Here is a 22,425-nt window from a genome sequence, read left to right as displayed (position 1 = left end):
TCAAGTAGAGGCTTTTGCATTTCAGATTTACTTGTGGAAAGGTTGTTTTCAGTAATGTTGGGAAATAACATAGTTTCCCAGTCAGTATTTTCTTTAATTTTTGTAATTTGTATAAATCATTTCCCTCTCTAATTGAATGCACTTTATCTTTTAATTTCAAAGTATGATCATATAGCTAGCCTACTCTCTGTCATCTAAAGAGTAACATTTCAATGTTGTTATAGGAAATATCTCATTATTAATTTGGGGGGGCCAATAGTAATGATTCTTGAGTTTTTTCTTGCTTCTTTCTAATATGCTTGTCTCTTCTGTTGAAAAAATTCTAAATTCTAACTAGACATAATACCAAATTATAACTAATCATATTTGGAATGTGGACATAGAATTGGAGAACCTCAGTATGATAATCCAGACATTTTCTTTTCTTTACCTCCAGAGGCTGGGATTTTCATAATCACATATTATCTAGAAAATTCAGAAAATTGGGTGGCAATTTACTATGGAGAGTTACTAGTGAAATTGTAACATTGGTAAATTTACATTATTGTTTTTGACATATTTTTTAGTTTAAAACTATATCTATTTTTTTTGCTTTAGAGTGTTTTCTTTACAACCTTCACTTAATGTATTTATATCAATCGACCATGTAGCTGTTACATGCAAAATTATATAATTTCAAAGGGAACATTTTCTTCCCATATTAGGCAGCCCCAGACATAAAAATGTACACACAGACTTAGAAAATCAGACATAAAAATGTACACACAGACTTAGTCCCAGGAAAACAATATTTTTGCATTATGTACTGTACTAAATAGAAAAACAAGTAATATTATATTTTTAACCTCAAAGGTGTTTTGACTTTTTTAGAGAATTTTCATTTATTTTAAAGTGCACATGTGTACCTCTGCTCTGCCGTACAGAATGCCATGTCTTGGACCTGACAAACCACACTATGTATGTAAAAGTAAAAGATGGAACAATTCAGAATTATTAGGTTATTAGAATATGCAATATTAATCTATATTATAAGTACATGACAGTCTATCTGATAGTCTGAATTTCCCAGCTACATAGGAAATAAACATTTCCAAGAGAATCTGGGGGAAAATCATTGATTAACTGCATGCTGCATTATACAACAATGCAAATATAAAGTGACTTTTATGAAAAATCAAAGTCTTATTTACTGGCTTTTTTTCTTCACTCTGTAGGTAAAAGAAAACCAGAGGTGAAATAAGATGAGATTTGTTTCAGGCTTAAGACTTTCAATGGAAAAGTAGAGTTTTTGTTTTTTATAGATGTTGAAAATGGGGATAAAATTGAAACTGCTGAAGCAATTTCTAGTCCAGAATTGCTTCCCTAATAAAATTTACAAGGCCTAATAAAATTTCTATGATGTCTTAGCTCATGTTAATCTTCTCATATAACTGTTCAGATTTAAATGGATCAAGACACTGAAAAAGTGACAACTTTGAAAATTATAATAATGTTTTTAGTAATCAAAATATTTCTACAAAAAAACTTTGGAAAAATTTGTGGTAAATTTCTCTTTCAGATAGGAAGGGAGTTTTTGTTTTGGTTTTGGTTTTTGTGGTAAGAATACTTAACATGATATCCACCCTCTAACAAAGTTTTCAGCATGCAATACACACTGTTAAATGTAGACGTTGAGTTGTACATCAAATCTCTATACATATTCATCTTGCAGAACTGGAACTTCATACCTACTGATCAACAACTTTGCATTTCCATCTTTCCCCCGCCACTGCCAACCACCATTATACTCTGCTCCTACAGTCAGATTATTTTAGATATTGCATATAAGTGCAATCATATAGTAATTGTCCTTCTGTGACTGTCTAATTTCACTTAGCGCACACTCCCCAGGTTCATCAATATTGTTGGAAATGACTGGTTTTCTGTTTTTAAAAGCTGAATATATTCCATGGTATGCATATCACAAATTCTCTTTATTCATTCATACATGCATGGATATTTAGGTTGCTCCTATGTCTCAGCATTTATGAGTAGTGCTGCAGTGAACACAGGAGTGCAGATATCTCTACAAGATCCTGATTTCATTTCTTTTGTAGATACTCTGAAGTGGCATTGCTGAGTTACATGTAGGTCTGTTTTTAACTTTTTGAGGAACTTCCATACTGCTTTCCATAGTAGCTGCACCACTTCACATTCTAACGAATATGATTGTAGTTTTGATTGTATTTAAATGTACATTCATTTACTGAGTGCCCATCAGTAAATGAATGGATCAAGAAATGATGGTACATTTACACAATGGAATACTACACAACAGAAAGAAAGAAGGAGCTCCTGCCTTTTGCAACAGCATGGATGGAACTGGAGAGCATTATACTAAGTGAAATAAACCAGGCAGTGAAAGACAAACAGCGTATGACTGCACCCATAAGTAGAACCTAATCAATAAAACAAACAAGCCAGCAAAAATAGCACCTGAGGTATAGAAATAAAGGACACACTGACAGGGGAGGGGGATAATGGGGAGGAAGGGGAATGGTCATCAAGGGACATGTATGTAGGACCCAAGGACAAAGACAACTGGTAGCAGGGAATGGATTGAATGTGGAAAGTAGGGTGTAGGTAGGAAAGGGAAGAGTATGGGAGAAAATGGAGAAAATTGTGACTGAAAAACAATAAACAAGAAACCACAAAAAAGTTCTTAAGTTATCAAATACTACTGCCCCACCTACCCATGCCCCACCTACCCATACCTCCCCCCTCCCACAGTCTATCCCCACTCTCTTTTTCATGTCAATGAGTGATTTATACCTATTTCTTAACTAGACTCTCCCTCTTCTTTCCCCACTTAACTGGCTCCAACCTCCCCTCTGGTTGCTGTCAGTCTGTTTCTTGTTTCCATGCATCTGGTTCTGTTTTGATCCATTTGTTTGTTAGGTTCCTCTTAAAGGTGAGATCATATAGCATTTGTCTTTCACCAAGTGGCTTATTTCACCTACCATAATATTCTCCAATTTCATCCATGCTGTTGTAAAAGGTAGGAGTTCCTTTTTTCTGCTGCGTAGTATTTCATTATGTAAATGCATCACAGTTTTTTGATCCACTCATTTATTAATGGGCACTTAGGCTGCTTCTAGCATCTGGCTTTGTAAATAACGCTGCTATGAACATAGGAGTGCATAGGTTCTTTTGGATTGGTGTTTCAGAATCCATAAGGTATAATTCCAGCAGTAGAATTCCTGGATCAAAAGGCTGTATCATTTTTAGTTTTCAGAGGAAATTTCATACTGTTTTCCACCATGGCTGCACCAGTTTGCAATTCCACCAACAATGCACTAGGGTTCCCTTTTTTCCATATCCTCGCCAGCAGTTGTTGGTTGTTGATTTGATTATGATGGCCATTCTGACTGGTGTGAGTTGGTATCTCCTTGTGGTTTTAATTTACATCTTTCTGAAGGCTAGTGATGCTGAGCATTCTTTCCTATGTCTCTGGGTATTTGTAGGTCTTCCTTGGAGAAGTGTCAGTTCAGGTCCCTGGCCAATTTGTAATTGGATTATTTGTCTTCCTGAAATGGAATCATGTAAGTTCTTTTTTTTTAATGTGAGTTCTTTATATATTTTGGAGATCCAACCCTTGTTCAAGGTATCATGGGCAAATGTTTTTCTATATGGTTGGTCCCCTTTTCATTTTGCTACTGTTTCTTTTAGCCATGCAGAAGCATCTTAACTTCATGTAGTCCCTTTATCTATTCTTTCCTTGATTTCCCTTGCCCTAGAGGATATATTGACAAAAATATTACTGCACGGGATATCTGACATTTTCCTGCCTATGTTTTATTCTAGGTCTGTTGTGGCATCATGGCTTATGTTTAAGTCTTATATCCATTTCGACTTTATTCTCATATGTGGTGTAAGTCGGTGGTCTAATTTCATTTTTTACATGTACCATTCCAGTTCTCCCAATATCATTTTTTGAAGAGGTTATTTTTACTCCATCTTATGCTCCTATTCCCTTTGTCAAATATTAATTAAACTTAGAGACATGGATTTATTTCTGGGCTCTCTATTTTGTTCCATTAATCTATGGTTTGTTTTTTTTATGCTAGTATAAGACTGTTTGAATTACAGGGGCTTTGTAATATAGTTTGATATCAGGTATTGTGATCCCTCCTGCTTTGTTCTTCTTTCTTAACATTGTTGAGACTATTTGGGGGTTTTTTTGTTTTCTTTTTTTAAAATATATTTTATTGATTATACCATTACAGTTGTTCTATTCCCTCCCTCTTCATTCCCCTCCACCTGCACACTCCCTCCCCCACCATTCTGCCCCCCTTAGTTTATAACCACGTCTCAAGTTCTTTAGATTCTATATTTCCCCCACTATTCTCGCCCTCCCCCTATCTATTTTCTACCTACCATCTATGCTATTTTCTGTACCTTCTCCCCCCTTCTCCTCCTCCCACTCCCCTGTTGCTAACCCTACATGTGTTCTTCATTTCTATGGTTCCACTCCTGATCTAGCTGTCCTCTTGGTTTGCTTTTGTTTTAGGTGTGGTTGTTAATAACTATGAGATTGCTGTCCTTTCACTGTTAATATTTTTCATCTTCTTTTTCTTATATAAGTCCCTTTAGCATTTCATAGAATAAGGGCTTGGTGATGATGAACTCCTTGAATTTGATCTTATCTGAGAAGCACTTTATCTGTCCTTCCATTGTAAATGAAAGCTTTGCTGGATAGAGCAATCTTGGCTGTAGGTCTTTGGATTTCATGACTTGGAATACTTCTTTCCAGCCCCTTCTTGCCTGGAAGGTCTCTTTTGAGAAATCCGCTGACAGTCTGATGGGTACTCCTTTGTAGGTGACTGTCCCCTTATCTCTTGCTGCTTCTAGGATTTTCTCCTTCATTTTAATCTTGGCTAGTGTAATTATGATGTGCCTTGGTGTGTTCCTTCTTGGGTCCAACTTCTTTGGCACTCTCTGAGCTTCCTGGATTTCCTGGAAGTCTATTTCCTTTGCCAGACTGGGGAAGTTTTCCTTTATTATTTGTTCAAATAAGTTTTCCACTCGTGGCTGTTCCTTTCCCCCTTCTGGTACCCCTATAATCCGGATGTTGGAACGTTTAAAGATGTCCTGGAGGTTCCTAAGCCTCTCCTCATTTTTTTGAATTCTCATTTCTTCATTCCTTTCTGGTTGGATGTTTTGTTTTACCTTCTGGTCCATTCCATTGATTTGAGTCCCAGTTCCTTTCCATCACTATTGGTTTCCTGGACATCTCCCTTCATTTTAATTAGTTTAGCCTTCATATGTTCCTCTAATTTGTGACTATAATCAACCAGTTCTGTGAGCATCCTGATAAATAGTGCCTTGAATTGTGCTTCTGAGAGGCTGGCAATTTCTTGGTCGCTTAGAGTTATTGGCTCTGGGGCTTTGAGTTCTTCTTGTGCCATCTTTTGGGCTGTTCGTGCCTGTTCCATAGCAGGATTGGAGCCCGAAGGTGTTCACTAGAGCAGGGCAACTAAGTCGCTGGGTTGTGATGCTGTCTGTGGGGGCGGGGTCAAAGAGGAGCAATGGCGTCCTGTCTGCCGTCTCCTGCCACGGCCCCCACAGGTGCAGCAGCTGCCACCGTTACCGGGTCCACGCGTTTCGTCCCACTGCAAGCGAGTGTGCCACCGCTGTCAGCCCTCACCCCCCGGGGCCTGTGTGGTCCATCTCACTGTGCTCGAATGTAGGACCGTGGTCAGTCTGCCCCACACCCTGGGTCCGGGCCACTTGCACTCCTAGGTCTGGGGATCTTTCCTGCCCAACCCTGCTCCGATGCTGGCTCCACCCCTCTTACCATCCCGCGGAACGATTAGTTGTAGTCGGACTTTCGTATAATTCGATTTTCTGTTTTTTGGCTGTGTCTTTGTTCTCCAAACCTTTGTTGTATTCAAACTTGGTTGTGGGAGAAGGCACAGTGTTTCCACCTATGCCTCCATCTTGGTGGAAATCGTTTTTGTTTTCATATAAATTTTTGAAATATTTATCCTTAATCTGTAAAATATGTCATTGGTATTTTAATAGGAATTGCATTGAATCTAGTGATTGCTTTGGGTAGTATGGATATTTTGAAGATATTAATTCTTTCAGTGCATGACCACAATATATGCTTCCATTTATTTGTATCTTCCTTTATTTCTTTCTTCAGTGTTCTGTAGTGTTCAGAGTACAGGCCTTTTACCTCCTTGATTAAAATTATTCCTAGATACTTTATATTTATTGTTACTATAGAAAATGGGATTCTCTTCCTGGTTTCTGTTTCTGATATTTTATTGTTGGTCTGCAAAAAGGACTTTAATTTCTGAATATTGACTTTCTATAGCACTACTTTGCCAAATTCACTTATTAAATCAAGAAGCACAGACGCACAAGAAGGTGTCTCTTCTTGTTTGTTTCTGCTTCTTAGGTCGATCTGCTATGACTCCCTGTCTTCATGGTGTGACTTTCTGTGGTAGAGGACCTATGGGATTCAGTGGTGCAATTTCCCTGACCCCCTGAATGCTCTGGGCATGCCATTTATGCCCTCTGTGTGGATTTTCAGTTGTAACCTGGTTTGGGTTGTTTTTGGATGATGCTTTTGTAGGTCCTTTCCTCTGACTGGCTGAATGGGAGTCACTGAACCTACTATGTCTTTTATACTCTTGTACAGGTGCTTCCAAAACAAAACCAAACAGCCCAGGAAAAAAATAAACACCCCTCCAAAATAACCCCACCCATAGACACACAAAACCAGCCAATGAGCCAATATTAATAAGGGTATAAAGAGATCAAGACTATTATAACAAAGGAAACATGACTTTGAGAGAGTAGAGGGAGAAGCAATAATAAAACGAGGAAAAAGAGACAAGGTGAAGAGAGAAAGTAAAATTTACATTGTAAATGAAAAATCAAAGGAAAAGGTACAATGGAGTAGGAGAAAGGAAGCATATAGTATTAGGTTTAAACAGAAATTATAGATATATAGATATATAGATATAATGAGAGAGAGAAAGAAAAAGGAACCAAACTGGAGAAACATATTCAGCACAGTACTATCAATAACAATGAGCAAAGATTAAAATAGGTGGGATGGGAATAAGAAGGAAAAAAGAAAGAGAAAAAAGCTTAAAAGATGTCTAGAGAAAAGAAAAATGATTTTGAGAGGGTAAAAATGCTAAGATTGAGGAATGAAAACTAGGCTAAGACAGGGAGATATTAAAATTTAAAACAAAAAAAGAAAGGGAAAGAGGAAGGGAAAATGGAATAGGAATGGGGAATGGTAAAATTTAAGATTTGGAATACAAAAATAGTGAACATTTAAAATAAAATTGAAGAAATGCAACAACCACCACCATATCCACGACAAACGAGTAAAGATTGAAAAAGGTGGAGAGAAAAATGAATGTATTTTAAGAATGGGAAAAAGAATGTGAAATGAGCCCTGGCTGGCATAATTCAGTGGATTGAGCGTGGGCCTGTGAACCAAAGGACCATAGTTCAATTCTTGGTCAGGGCACATGCCTGGGTTGCAGGCCAGTCCCCATCAGGGGATGCACGAGAGGCAACCATACATTGATATTTCTCTCCCTCTCTCCTTCCCTTTCCTTCTAAAGGTAAGTAAATAAAATATTTTTTAAATGTGAGATGACTAATGACACGAAAAATGGTTTTCAGAGAAATAGAGGGTGGAATGGAAATAAGCCATAGCAAAAGAGAGAATAAAATTTAAATGAGAAGAAGAAAGTGTAACAGAAGGGAGGATCAAAATATGATATTTGAAACAAACTATAATATAAAAACTAGTGACCTAATATGTACAAACTTGAAGGGCAAGAAATGAATATTAAAAAACTATGCATGAGAAAAGATAATGTAAATCATGAAGATCACAGTGAAACATGTCTCCGTACAGTCTATTGTTTACCACTGTCTTCTCTTTCTCAATACACCCCTGGTGATGTCAGATGGTGTCTGAGTGTGGCCCTAGGCAGCCTGTTCTGGACTACCAGTAATACACAGTCTGTGACTATCTCTTTCAGTTGTTAATCTGCTCGATCTGTAAACAGCAGTCATATTTAAGCACCACAGGGTGAAGCAGAGTAATTCCTGCAGGCAGGGTTATTGCTTCCCCTCAGGCTGATGCCACTTGAAGGGGAGTGCTCTGACTGAGCAAGATGGCTCCTGCAGTGTGGGAAATGAGTCAACATAGGGATCCTGATGGCTACTCCCTTAGTTTTCTCCCCAAAACCACTATCTGAAGAATCCCTTCAAGCTTATCTAATCCATTCTGTACTCCCTTTGCTAGGGCCAGGGTTAATTGGCTACAAACGAATTTGTATTCAGTGGCCCTTTATGAGGCTCTCTGTGCCTCCAGCTGTCTCTCCCTGGCAAGGAGGAGCTCTGCCATTTTTCACATGTGGATGTTATCTAGGTTCCTTTCCCGGTACTGGTTCTGCAGGCTGGGTAGCCTAGCTTCAGCTTAGACCCCACACTTCTCAGGGGTAACCCTCTCCCACTGCTGAAATTTCCCTCCAGCACTTCAGCAGCCACCTGGGGGAGCCCAGCCAGTCCTCTCATGTTTCCTCCAACTCTGAACCAGCCATGTTATGGTGAAGAGGTTTCTTCTGTCTGTCCATAGTTATAAGGCTTCTCTCCAGCTATTATTCATTTGGTTATTCTGAAAGATTTCTCTACAGTTTAGTTGTAATTCCAGAGTGGTCCTGGGAGGATGTTAGTGTAGCTTTGACTCACTCCTCCACCATCTAGGATATTCCCTCAAGCTCTTAAACTCTTCACTGCAGATATACTATGCTGGATGACGTGAACCCTGATTCTAGTTTCTCTTCCTCCAGATTGGGAGTTCTGTTTCCAAAAGATGTAAGCTTGGTGGAGGCAAAAACAATTCATCTGAATCACAGCAGGCCTCCTCCTCTTTCCTGGGCATAGATCCTCACTCAGATCAGCAGTCAGTGATCAGGTCCTCTAATTTTTTTTTTTTAGAAAACAGTAATTACTGGTTGATAAACAATTGCTGTTTACATTTTTAATTGAAATTTTAAATATTTTAATCCATATCATGTATAACATAAGTTCAGATTCAATCTGATGATTTGGAGCCATTTTAAAAATTATAGTGAAATTTGAAGCAAATTTAATAAAGCAAAAAGTTCTCAAGTGTATAATGTCAAAAAATTGCATGCGGTGCTCATAAACCAGCTGGTAGCCCTGTCAAATAATTTTTTAGTTAATTCAATATATTTCTGAAAACAAAGAAAAGCAAAGAGGTGCAGCAACCACATCGTAATGCTATCCATTGTTTTAATTACATCAAAATTTTTGCTAGCACACCTAAAACATAATGATGAATCTAAGCCATGAATATTTAATATGGATTTCATATTATGTACTCAGTTTTCTTATTCCTGTTTTTCAAATATATAGTGAACTATAGGTCTATTCTATCACTTCACTGTCCTACTTCTTAACATATCATAAGGATTATCTAATTTTTATATCACATTGCTACCTACAACTCCTACAACTGAGCACAGATTGTATAGTCCTAGCAATTGAAAATAATGATTTTACAGTTGAACATTTTCTTTTTTTATTAAATTATGTCTTATTGTTATTCTATTACCATCGTCCCAGTTTTTTCCCCTTGCCCTCCTCCTCCTATCCCAATCTCAGTTCCCACAGGCATTCCCCACCCTGCTGTCCATGTCTGTGGGTCATTCATACATGCTCTTTGTCTAGTCCCTCCCTTATTCCCCTAACCCCTCCCTTCACGTCACTTTCAGTCTGTTCATTTCCATGCCTGTGGTTCTATTCTATTTATTAGTTTATTTTGTTCATTAGATTCTTCTTATAGGTGAGATCATATGATATTTGTCTTTCATCAATTGGCTTATTTCACTTGGCATAATATTCTCCAGTTCCAACCCTGCTATCTCAAAATGTAGGAGTTCTTTCTTTCTTTCTGCCATGTAGTATTCCATCATGTAAATGTACCACAGTTTTTCAATCCACTCAGTTACTGATGGGCACTTAGGCTGTTTCCAGCACTTGGCTATTGTAAATTGTGCTGCTATGAACATTGGGGTGAATAGGTTATTTTGAGTTGGTGATCTGGGATTCTTAGGGTATAACCCCAGCAGTGGGATCACTAGAACATGGGTTTATTTCTGGGCTCTCTATTCTGTTTCATTGATATATCTGTCTGTTCTTATGCCAGTACCACACTGTTTTGATTATAGCGGCCTTGAATATAGTTTGATATCAAGTATTGTGACCCCTCTTACTTTTAACCCAGAAATTCCACTGCTGGGATTATACCCCAAAGTCCTGAAACACAAATTCAAAAGAACCTGTGCACCTCAACGTTCACAACAGCACTACTGTTAAACAAGGTGGTGAAAGACAAATACCATCTGATCTCACCCAAAGGTGGAACCTAATCAACAAAACAAACACGCAAGCAAAATATAACCAGAGACATTGAAATAAAGAACAAAATGACAGTAACCAGAGAGGATGAGAGAGAAGGCAATAGGGGAGAGAAGGGGAAAGGTCATCATGGAACATTTGTAAAGGATGTATGGACAAAGCCAAAGGAGTTTAGGATTGAGCGTGGGAGGTGGGAGTAGGTTGGCAGGGAGAGCATGGGGGGGTGGGGAATGGAGAGAGCTGTAGATGAACAATAAAAAACAAACAAATAAATAAATATTCTAAAAAGAAGAAGAATAGTGAAAAGACAGATGGGTATCAACATACATATATTATTCTCTTAGTCTTTCTCATGTCATTGATAATGAATCTAGAGCATAGCACTTATCCTTTCTGCCAGCTTATACCTAAAGTGAAAACTGGGGAAAGCTAGGGAATGGCTTTCCAAGTCTAGGATTTCTGAACATTACCATTATTCCATTAATTAAGGTAGGTCTTTGACATAAAACCAGATTAGAATCTAGCTGTAAATCACTTTCACACTCATAACTGCAACCATTTTTGAGAGAATTGGGTAAGGAAAAACTCTTAACAATAATTTTGGCTGAAAGTCCTTGGCAGTATGATCAAAGTCACCATCAGTGTATGTGATTGCCTCTTTCATTGAGGCAGTATTTCTTTTTGAATAGGAGACCTCTGTTTTTTTTTAATTAATCACAATGATTCATAGATGCTATAAATTACTTATGCAACTAAATTAGATAGTGACTTTATACAACACTTGACCTTGCTAAATTTCCTGAAGTAGGCTATAAGTCAAATATATTCATAGAAATTTAATATGCAGAATCATAACACACTATAGAACATGTTTTCCTCTATTATTATTATTATTATTATTACTATTATTATTGTTGTCTACTCAACTGTCAACATGTTTTTCATCAGAGAGACAGATAGTGGAAGAGAGGAAGCTCAGTTTCTTCCAGAAGAGTTAGATCTATCATCTTGGATGAATTATTTCAAAAGCAATATGCAGCTTGAGAAAATTTGATGTTGCTGGTGCTTGTAGTGCTATTTGGTGAAGCTGGCAATGGTGACGAGAGCAGTTATATAGCAAGTATCGTTTATGGAATGCCCATGTTAGGCTAGGCTTTCACAAAACTTATGTCGTGGGAATTCAGCAATGGGCAATATGGTATAAAAATGATTACTGACAAAAATTAAGAAAGAAATCCCATTAAAATTTGAGACAATACAAATACTAAAAATAACCCCTGAAAGTAATTCCCTCAAAGCTACATTGTTAAAAATAGTTTTATTATTGAAACAAAATTATTGGTGAAGAGAGAAGAAAGTAAAATCATGTTAAATATTTTATTTGAATTGGAAGTAATTAAGAGTAATGAACTTTTGAAGTAGTTTGGAAAATCATGCTAATAAAATTTAAGAATTTAACCAATAATAGAAAAATATGCATGGGTTTTTTTGTTTTGCTTTTTATTTAATTTTTATTGTATTGTTTTTCATTTCCTGGGCTCTAAAGAGTCCCTTTATTCCTCCCACCACCCCCCAGCACTCAGCACACTGTTGTTCATGCCCATGAGTCCTTTCTCCTTTCTGTTCATTCGCTCCACTCTCTAATCTTCCTCCTCCACTGTCATTTTCTCTCCATCTAGGAGGCTCTCTGTTTTGCTTGTTAGTTCAATTTGTTCACTAGATTTCACATATGACTGAAATCGTATGATATTTGGCTTTCCATGACTGGTTTATTTCACTCAGCATAATGTTGCCCAGATTCATCCATACTGTTGCAAAGAGTAAAATATTCTTCTTTTTTATGGAACTGAAGCTTAAACAATGCAAAGACCTAACAAGAAACTGTGTGGTTTGTATGTTTGGGTGCTAGGACTGCTTAAAACAGTTGGAATGTGAAGGACAGGAAGTCAGCAATGGAGGAGTTGCACAGACAAGCAGCTGAAAAACACTGCATACAGTCCCCTTTGAGACTTTTATTGTTTTATTTATGTTTATTTTTTAGAGAAAAGTTAGAGGATGAAGAAAGAGAGGGGGAGAAATAACAATGTGTGGTTGCCCCCCACTGGGGACCAGGCCCAAAACCCAAGACACATGTCCTGACTAGGAATCAAACCTTCTGTTCCCAGGTTGGTGCTCAATAGACTGAGCCACAACAGCCAGGGCCCCTTTGACGTTTTGTCTGAATACTAAACTTCTCGTGAGAATTTGAAGACGTAAGAGGTCAAAATGGAGATACCACTGAATATCTACATATTCTATTGTAACCTGAGATGTTTTCAAAGTAGGGCATCTCTTGCCATTAAGTAAGGAGTAGATTTGCCCCTGCCTAACAATGCCTGGACCAAACAAAGGTTTCGCATGATCTAGTTGATCTGCCAGAGCAAGACTCAATACATTTAAATGGATGCAAGGAAATAAAAATATAGGATATACCTTATTCAAAATAAAATTAAAATGTTGAAAATAGATGCCAAAATGGGGATTCAAAATGGGGATATATCCAGTTGAAGTTTAGGTGGCAAACAGAGAAGAACATGTATTGAGGATGTGTCAAGCACCAGTAAGAGAATGACAGTACCGAACAGACACACGCGCTCTCTCTCTTTCTCTCTATCTCTCTCTGTATTATAAATTACACGTGTATAGACACTCACACACACACAAATGCTTTACATATTTCTTGTCAGCTACCCTAAAAGTTTTCTAGTGATTTCTGTGGCCAGCCACTCAAAATAAATAACAGCATCTGTCTTTTCTGCTTGAAGACCTAGACTCATAAGTAGCCTGCAACATAAAGTTTAAAGTTCTCACACTGCATTGCTTTCTCACACAATATATGTTTCATAAAGGTTTCACATGTATTGCACACAATGCTTTGTCCTGTGAATATTTCTTTTTTCATTCTTTATGTCGTTAATTTTTGTCTTTTCTCTTTTACATTTTTTATCACTCTCACAAAAGTGTTGTCTAACTTCTTAATCTTTTAAATACTTTTCCTGTCTTTCCATTGTTTTTCTTTACTTGGTTGTTCATTATTTCTGATCATATCATGGCTATCTATATTTTGTTATTGGCTCTATCATTCTATAGAGTACTAGGTTATTTATGTTTAAATAAATTCGAAATTTGTAATAAATGTCATTATTTTAAAGCGTTTAAGACTCATTGAAGGTGATGAACATACTACCATTTTTGAAGAATCTATATGCTCGTTTACTGCACAGGGAATAATTAGAGAAAAAAGGGTCTATTCAAAATTGAAGTGTATTTTCTGTGGAAAATTACACTGGATAAATTATAACTGTTGAACCACAGAGAATTTTTTCAACTGCTCTGAAAAATAAGAATTCATTTCACACAGATCCCAGAGGTATTTTAACCTTATTTATTTTATTGCATGTTATTGTTCTTTTTAGTATAGAACACAATACCCAGTAAATATATCACTATTTTAAAAGAACCATGATATGCTAGGCATTAGGCAGAAGTAAATAAAAATAAGAATATATCGGGAAGAAAATGGGCTCCCTTTACACACATTCATTAAGTTGTGTTTAGTATTCCCAGTGTTTACATGGGTTGAAAAATTTCCAATATATGAAGGGTGACCCCCCAAAAAAAATGGATAAAATATTATGTATTTATTCACATGTTTAAACTTCAATCACCTTCAAAATATTCTCCATTTGATGCAATATACCTACTGAGAGGTTTTTTCAACTGCTCAAACTGATGTCTTTTAGTGCTTCTGCTGTTTTTTGTTTCACCTCTTCCACATCAACAAAATATTTCCCTTTGAGGCCTTTTTTAAATTCATCCAGGGAAACAAAAAGTAGTTGCTTGCAGTGAGATGGAGTGAATATGGAGGGGGAGGCACTGGAGTCATGCTGTTTTTGGTCAAAAACTGCTGAACACTCAGTGCCATGTGAGCAGGTGTACTGGTAAATCAGCCATCACGAAATGGGCAAATGCATTGAAAGTCCTCAAAAAATATTCACTGATGCCCAATGCAGCCTCTCACAACCAGCCACCTGGTACACCCATACACTCACTCACCTAGCAGGGGAAGCCTGTACTACAAGGGTCCCACCCTCCAGGAGATAATTCAGGTTTATTTGGGTGGTCCCCCATGCAGTGGCTGAAGTCTTTCAAAATCTGTGCATAACTGTTACTATAAACCACCAGGTCTAAGGGCAGTAGTCATAAAGTACTTTTAGTTTTGCTTCCACTGTTCCTTTAAAGCCCCTTCATCTGTCTAGTTTTATCAATGCCTCCAATGATAAGAAGTACAATCCTCAAGATTTTTCTGGTGTCTTTTAGTTTAAAAAACAAATAAAGTGAACAAATAAAAAAATCACCTGTTTACATCCCAAAGCACAGTCCATATTCAGTATTTACTACGTTCAGACAACATTCGTTAACGGAAACTACAAAGTGAAGAGTTTCTTCATTCCTCCGACTCTGGCAGCTGCAGTCTGGTACCTGCAGGAGGTAGGACAGCATTCCTTACTCTTTCCTGGGAGGAGAGCACTTGCAAAGGATACAGAGCTAAAGATAGGTTGTGGATCCAGGCAATCCAGTTCTAAAATCCATGAACATAAGCACTACACTATGTTGTCAACTTAAAAAAGTGAAGAATTTGCTTAAAAGTTCTTATAACTGAGTTAGGATTTATATCTAAGTTTTCCAAACACTGTAACCTCATTACAACATGTACCTTTGTGTACCCAGAACAACAGCTCCTAATTCTTCTTAAACTGTTGTTTCACAAAATTATTAGAGACATACAAAAGAGTGTTCTCACATTTTACAATAAAAACCGGTATGACAAAAATACACATTAACTTTGAAAATGGCAAGGAACTGAAAACTAGAGCTTGCCTAAGTTTTACGTTGCTTAGTGTCTAAGAAAATCAAATTCTTATTTGTTTCTTCTAGAGAAGTAAAAATAACTTGAGTTTCAAAAGAAACTTACAGAATGCATAAAAAGTGATGTGAGTTTCAAAAGAGACTCTCACTTTTTGAAATGTTTCTTTTTCTTTCCCTTCAGTGAATGGAGAATACCAAGCAAGATTCTTTCATTCACTTTACACCTTAGCATTGAACAACTACTAATCTAGATGCAATGCTTAAATGCCTGCTTCCACTTCTACTCATATATCTAATGACAAATATGTCAGTTTGGCTGCAAATTTTTTATTTTATTTCTGTTTTATATTTATTGCTGCTGTTCTGGGTGGCTCAATGATGTAAGTACTAATTTTAAGAACCAAGAAGGAAAATATTTCTATGCATGGAAGAATCAATGACTGCAATTATTTGTACAACTATATGCTGTTTTATCTCAGATTTGTTTGTATCTCTATTTCTATACTTTAATATTGGTCCATTATGGTATTTGTTTTCCTTCCTAGGTCACAAAGGGGATTCCAAATGCTGAGAAGATCACACAGAGTCTGACCAAATATAATAGAATATGGGATACAAAATATTGGCAACATTTAGTACCAAAAAGTTTTGTCTGTCCCTGGACATGAAGGAGAGGGAGAAAATGATTCTAAGTAACATGAAAATCGCTACTTCTTTTATAACTCATTATTCTTGAGAATAATTTCATATTAAAAATTGTAATTCACTTTTCCTGTGATAGTTTGTAAAAGCATTATTAGTAAAATCTATAAACCAAAAGGAGTGTTAGATTTATGGGGACAACAGTGTAATAAAAGTTTAATAAATACCAATAAGATAGAAAGTTTTCATGATAAGCAAAGCTTGTTTTCAAGCCAGTAGTCAGAGAAAAATGCTTAGACTCTCTTAAAATAGGCTGTATAATAGATATTTTACTTAGTAAAATGCTGAGTTTAGTCCTGGCTGCTGTAGCTCAGTGGATTGAGCATGGGCTTCAAACCAAAGGCTCATCAGTTCAATTCCCAGTCAGGGCACATGTCTGGGTTGCAGGCCAGGTCCCTAGTTGGGGCCAGATGAGAGGCAACCACACATTAATGTTGCTCTCCCTCTCTTTCTCCCTCTCTTCCTCTCTCTCTAAAAATAAATAAAATCTTTTTAAGAATGCTGAGCTTGTTTCTGCTAAAATGAGTGTAAGACAGAGAAATGTAAAGTCACTGAACAAATGAATATAGATAAAAAGAGATTTTATTAACAAAGGAACAAAATAAAATATCCACATGATACGTAAATAATGAAGAGATCACATAGCAAATACAATGATAAAATAATGGCAAGCTTTAAAAATATAGGCTCATAAATCTGCATTCAGAGTCAGTATATTAATCTCTGATTTTCAATACTATCAAATTGAGAATACAAATAATAATTTGTAAGATAGTCTACAGCATCCTATTTGCTATGTTTTAATTCCTTGAGAATGCAAATATGTATAAATTGGAAACTGAAAAGAGATTGCAAAGTTTTATAAACACCATCAAAGAGAAAAACTACAAAACAGTAGTTTAAATTTGATTAAAATTTTAAAAAGCAAACATCAAGTTTTTAAAAAAGCAACACACAATCTGTTACCATATAATTCCAATCAAGTTGTCATATAAAACATTTTAAAATTATATGTCTATAAGATTAGCTAAAAATAATCAAATATATTTCATTGAATTTTGGTAATATGCATATAACTCTAGAGATGGAAGTAGTGAATCATTTGTTACGTATTTCACTACTTTTCTGGCCATACCCAAAAATGAAATTGACGTTGCCAAGAGCCAAATGTTAAAAATATTAAAAGTATTCATAGTTTTAGGCTTGGAAAGATATGTTACTAGCATTTTCAAAGCCATCTTTTATTTTATTGTGTTCATTATATTGCATTTAAAAGAGTTTTATACTGCAAGGAAAGACAGTGGTTTATGGTATCCTTTTATTTCTATAAAATCTAATATATCATTTGTTTAGTAGATTAGTTTCAAAAGGCAGTTTCTTAAACTTGTAGTCTGTCATTCCTTGACAAAACTTGCATATTTGCAAAATTCCTCTTTTAACAGAGTTTTACTGTGATTTATTATTAATTCTCATCTTTGTGTTAGAGTTATATAATAAAAAATGTAATAGGTAATAGCAAAAAATTATCCAGGTATAAAAGGAATGATGCAAAGCACATGTCCTCGTCTTGAAGAGGTGCTGAAGAGTACTCTCCTGAAACAGACAAGGCAATGAGATGGGCTCTAAAGTCAAACACGTCTTACGTACTGTGCTTGCCAGGACATCTTTGCCTGCTCTTCATATTGAAGCAAAAAGCATGCACTAATGTTAAAATTGGATGCTCACGTAAAGTAACAATTGTCAATTATTATTATTCACACTACTTATGTTCTATAAATTTGCCATAAACACTGAATTAGTAAATACTAAACCGCTGTTCAAAATGGAAGTAAATATTAGCTCTTTGTGAGTCTCTGATCACATTTTTGTCATCTGAACTGTCAGTTGTATTACGTAAGTTCATTTGCTAAGGTCCTGTTTTACCTAACCCTGTTCCTGTACAATGTGTAGGCATTATTCTTCCCCTACATCCTGATCTGCAGACACTGCCCTGTCTGCAAGTTCGACATTCTTCATGACATATCAACTTCTGAAATGTAGGAGGTGGCCAACACTCGCCAAGAAAGTTGAACATTTTCCTGACCCTGGGTAAAGTGTTCATAAATTTCTCAGACTTTCATCTCTCAACAATGCTGTCCACTATGTTTTTTTGCTTTGTTTTTAATTAATAAATTTAAAAAAAACAGTTCCAGGCTTATAGATAAATTAACAGAAAATCCCCACTTATCCACAGTTTACATTAGGATTTGCTCTTTTTGGAAGGTTTTGACAAGTGTATAAATGACACTTATCCACCATTACAGTAGCAAACAGAATAGTTTCACTGGCCTAAAAATTCCTTGTGCTTCATCTATTCATCCCTCCCTTCGTCTCCTCAAATCTCTGGCAACCGCTGATCACTTTTCTATCACCACAGTTTTTTTTCCAGGATGTTATATTCTCAGAATCATGGACTATGGGACTCTTTAGATTGGCTTCCCTCACTTACCAATATGTGGTTGGTTGCCTCAATATCTTTTCATGGCTTGAGAGCTCATTTATTTAGTGTCAAATAATGTTCTGTTGTCTGAAAGTGTCACAGTTTGTTTACTAGCACACTTATTGAAACCCATGTAAATTGCTTCCAGGTTTTGCTGTATCATTTCTAAGATTGTGTTTAGTTTTATAGAAAACTGACAGAAGTGGTCATAACCTTTTGTATTCCCATCAGCCAGAAATTAAAATTCCTGTTGCTTCTTCCTATGAAATATAGTATTTCAAACGGTAATACTATATGCACACAAAACTTATTTGAGTACTTACGGAAATAAAATACAAATGTAACAGTTCATCAAATTACCGACAACATTCAGTAAGTGGAATTCATGAGAAGGTCTAATTTTAGTTAGATAGGGAGTCAATAAATGGTTCCTGGAACATTATTTCAATGATACTAGAATTTTTATAACTTCAATTATTTTAAAAACTCAATTATTCATGATTTATGACATTATAGCCATTTAGTGAGTCATAGTTTTTGTAATATAAAAACTCAAGAATGAGAATAAGACTTATATAGCAAACTTTTGAATGAGGATTTACATGTGAAATAATTCAATTCAAGAAAATGTTTAACTGTCAAAACAGTCTGGTACTAGCATAAGAACAGACAAATAGATCAATGGAACAGAATAGAGAGCCCAGAAATAAACCCAAGTCTCTATGGTCAATTAATATTCAACAAAGAAGGCAGGAGCAAACAATGGAGTAAAAGTAGCCTCTTCAATAAATGCTGTTGGAAGAACTGGACTGATACATGCAAAAAAATGAAACTAGACCACCGATTTACACCATAGACCGGAATAAGCTCAAAATGGATAAAAGACTTAGATAAAATTTGTCTTTATCTGGATAGAAGTCTTGATACTATGAAAGTCCTAAAGAAAAATAGGTAGGAAAATTTCAGATATCCCATGCAGCAATATTTTTTACTGGTATATTCTCTAGGACAAGGGAGGTAAAGGAAAGAATAAGCAAATGGGACTACATCCAATTAAAAGGCTCTGCATGGCTAAAGAAAGCATCATCAAAGTGAAAAGGGAACTAACTTTATGGGAGGATATTTGCCAATGAAACTTTAAACAGGGATTAGATCTCCAAAACGTACAAAGAACACATAGGATTCAAGACCAGGAAGGCAAACAATCCAATTACAAAATGGGCATACAATCTGAATGGATACTTCTCCATGGAACACAAACAGATGGCCCATAGACATATGAAAAGATGCTCAACGTCATTAGCCATCAGAGAGGTGCAAATTAAAACCATGATGAGATATCACCTCACACTTGTACGAATGACCTTCATTAATAAATCAACAAACAAGTGCTGATGAGAATGCAGAGAAAAGGGAATCCTGGTGCACTACTGGTGGGAATGAAGACTGGTGCAGCCACTATGGAAAACAGTGTGGAATTCCCTCAAGCAACTAAAAATGAAACTGCTTTTTTTTTTCACTATTATCATATAAAGATTTTATTACCTGTCAAAGATGATTTACTAAACTCTTCTGCCAAGAATGTAAGTTTCCTGAGGATGCACTTGTGTCTCTAATGAAAAACTGAACCCTTCTATAAAATAAGCACCAAAGTTCACCGTAAAAAGATTGGAACAAAATTGAAACTGTTTAAGTCCAAGACACTGGTAGAATATATGCTCAGACTTAAAGTTACAAACACATTTGCATTTTTAAAGGAGTTTAAATCAATTCCCTTTATACATACCTGTCACGGTTTGGGTTTAAGTTTTCTGAAATATGGTGGGAGAAATGCAGGCCACATGGCCCTGGTAACACAGTGGTTGCTCCCAGCTTAGGGATGACACAATGAGTCGTGTTCACAGTGAATCATTATGATAGTTTGCTATGGTGAGGTGCAGGTTCACAGTTTTCTTTGGCACTCAATTTTGTAATCAGGCTACACAATAGGACTGTGAAACCGCTTATGGAGCTAGGGTTGATCTCCGTATGACCTGAGGATAGAACATAAACAAGTATGGAGACTAAAGAAAAGTAGTTACATATGCACCCCAATGTTCATAGCAGCACAATTTACAATTGCCAAGAGTTGGAAGCAACCTAGGTGCCCGTCAGTAAATGAATGGATCAAAAAACTATGGTACATATACACAATGGTATTTTATGCTGCAGAAAGAAAGAAGGAGCTCCTACCTTTTGCAACAACATGGATGGAACTGGAAAGCATTATGCTGAGTGAAAAAAGCCAGGTGTTGAAGGACAAATACCATATGATCTCAACTCTAACAGGAAGCTAAACAACAAAGCAAACAAGCAAGCAAAATATAACGAAAGACACTGAAATAGAGAACAGGCTGACAGTGACCAGAGGGGAGAGGGGAGGGAATTTCAGGGGAAATAAGGGAGGGATTTAGAGGAACCTATATAAAGGATACATGGACAACAACTGAGAAGGGTGGAAATGGGAGGGAGGGGGGAGGATGGGGGGTGGAATGGGATGGGAGTAATAGACAGAAAACTGTACTTGAAAAATAATTAAATACAAAAAATAAAAAATAAAAAAAAATAAAAAGAAATTCTTGCACACTTTTCCACAGATGTGCTTTCCCGAATACCCATCAGAACACTGATGACAAAGCTGGGAACTGGCCAAAACACCACTCTCCATGGAGAGGGCGTAGGATCCACCACTCCTGGTCCACACACATGAGGGAAGCTTGAGCAGTTGCTCAAGTGGGTGCCAACAAATAAGGACCTCGGGGGCCCTCTCACCTGAGGCACGTGGAGCAACCGTCTACATCCAGGATTCCCCCTGACTACATCCAGATGACTTCAACAAGCAGAGGGGTATATATATGTAAGAGTCACATGATACTATCTACGGAGAACCCTAAAGATGCTACAACACAAACTCTGATCATTGAATTCAGTGAGCTGGTGGAATGAAAAAGTAGTGTGCTGCAATTCGTTGCCTTTATATACACCCAAAAGGAACCGTCAGAAAGGGAAACTAACAAAACCATAACATTTGCAGTTGCATCAAAATAAATAAAATTCCTAGGAATAAATCTCATCAAGGTTATAAAAGACCTAAACTTAGAAAATTATGAAGCAGTGCAGAAAGAACTTGAAGAAGTTACCAATAAGTGGGAACATTGACCGTGTCCACGAATAGGAAGAATTGACACCATTAACTTGTCCATAGTCCCCCCAAAGTCTTCAGATGCAATGCCACTCCTATCAAGACACCAGTGATGTAGTTCACAGCACTAGAAGTAATATTTGAAACATTTATACAGAAAAATCAAAGGCCCTGAGTAGCAACAGTGACCTTCAGGAAGAATGAAGTGGGAGGGATTACGGTATAGAATGTCAAACTAGACTGTAAAGCCATGGTAACACAAGCAACACGGAACAGGCATGAAAACGGCCACAGATATCCATGGAACAAAAGAGAGGGACCCAAAGGAAAGCCACACTGTTGTGGCCAGTTAATATTAGACACGGGAAGCAAGCACATACAATGGGCTAATGATAGGTCATCCCATGAATGGTTTGGGAAAATTGGACGGATTCAAACAGAGAAATGAAATTAGTCCACCTTCTTGCACCACACGCAAAAATAAATTCAAAATGGATTCAAACTTAAATGTTAGATCTGAAAACATGAAGATCCTCCAAGACAACACAGGCAGTATCATCTTGGACATTGCTCATAGCAATATTTTATCTGCTATGTGTCCCTAGGCAAGGTAAACCAAGGAGAAATCATTCAAACTTTACAAATCTGTTGTAGATATACTGATATCTTTAATTAATTGGTGAGATTTTAT

The sequence above is a fragment of the Sturnira hondurensis genome, unplaced genomic scaffold, assembly GCF_014824575.4.
Source record: "Sturnira hondurensis isolate 20B ecotype Veracruz unplaced genomic scaffold, ASM1482457v3 Scaffold0020601, whole genome shotgun sequence".
Taxonomy (NCBI): domain Eukaryota; kingdom Metazoa; phylum Chordata; class Mammalia; order Chiroptera; family Phyllostomidae; genus Sturnira; species Sturnira hondurensis.
This window is presented reverse-complemented; position numbering follows the sequence as displayed.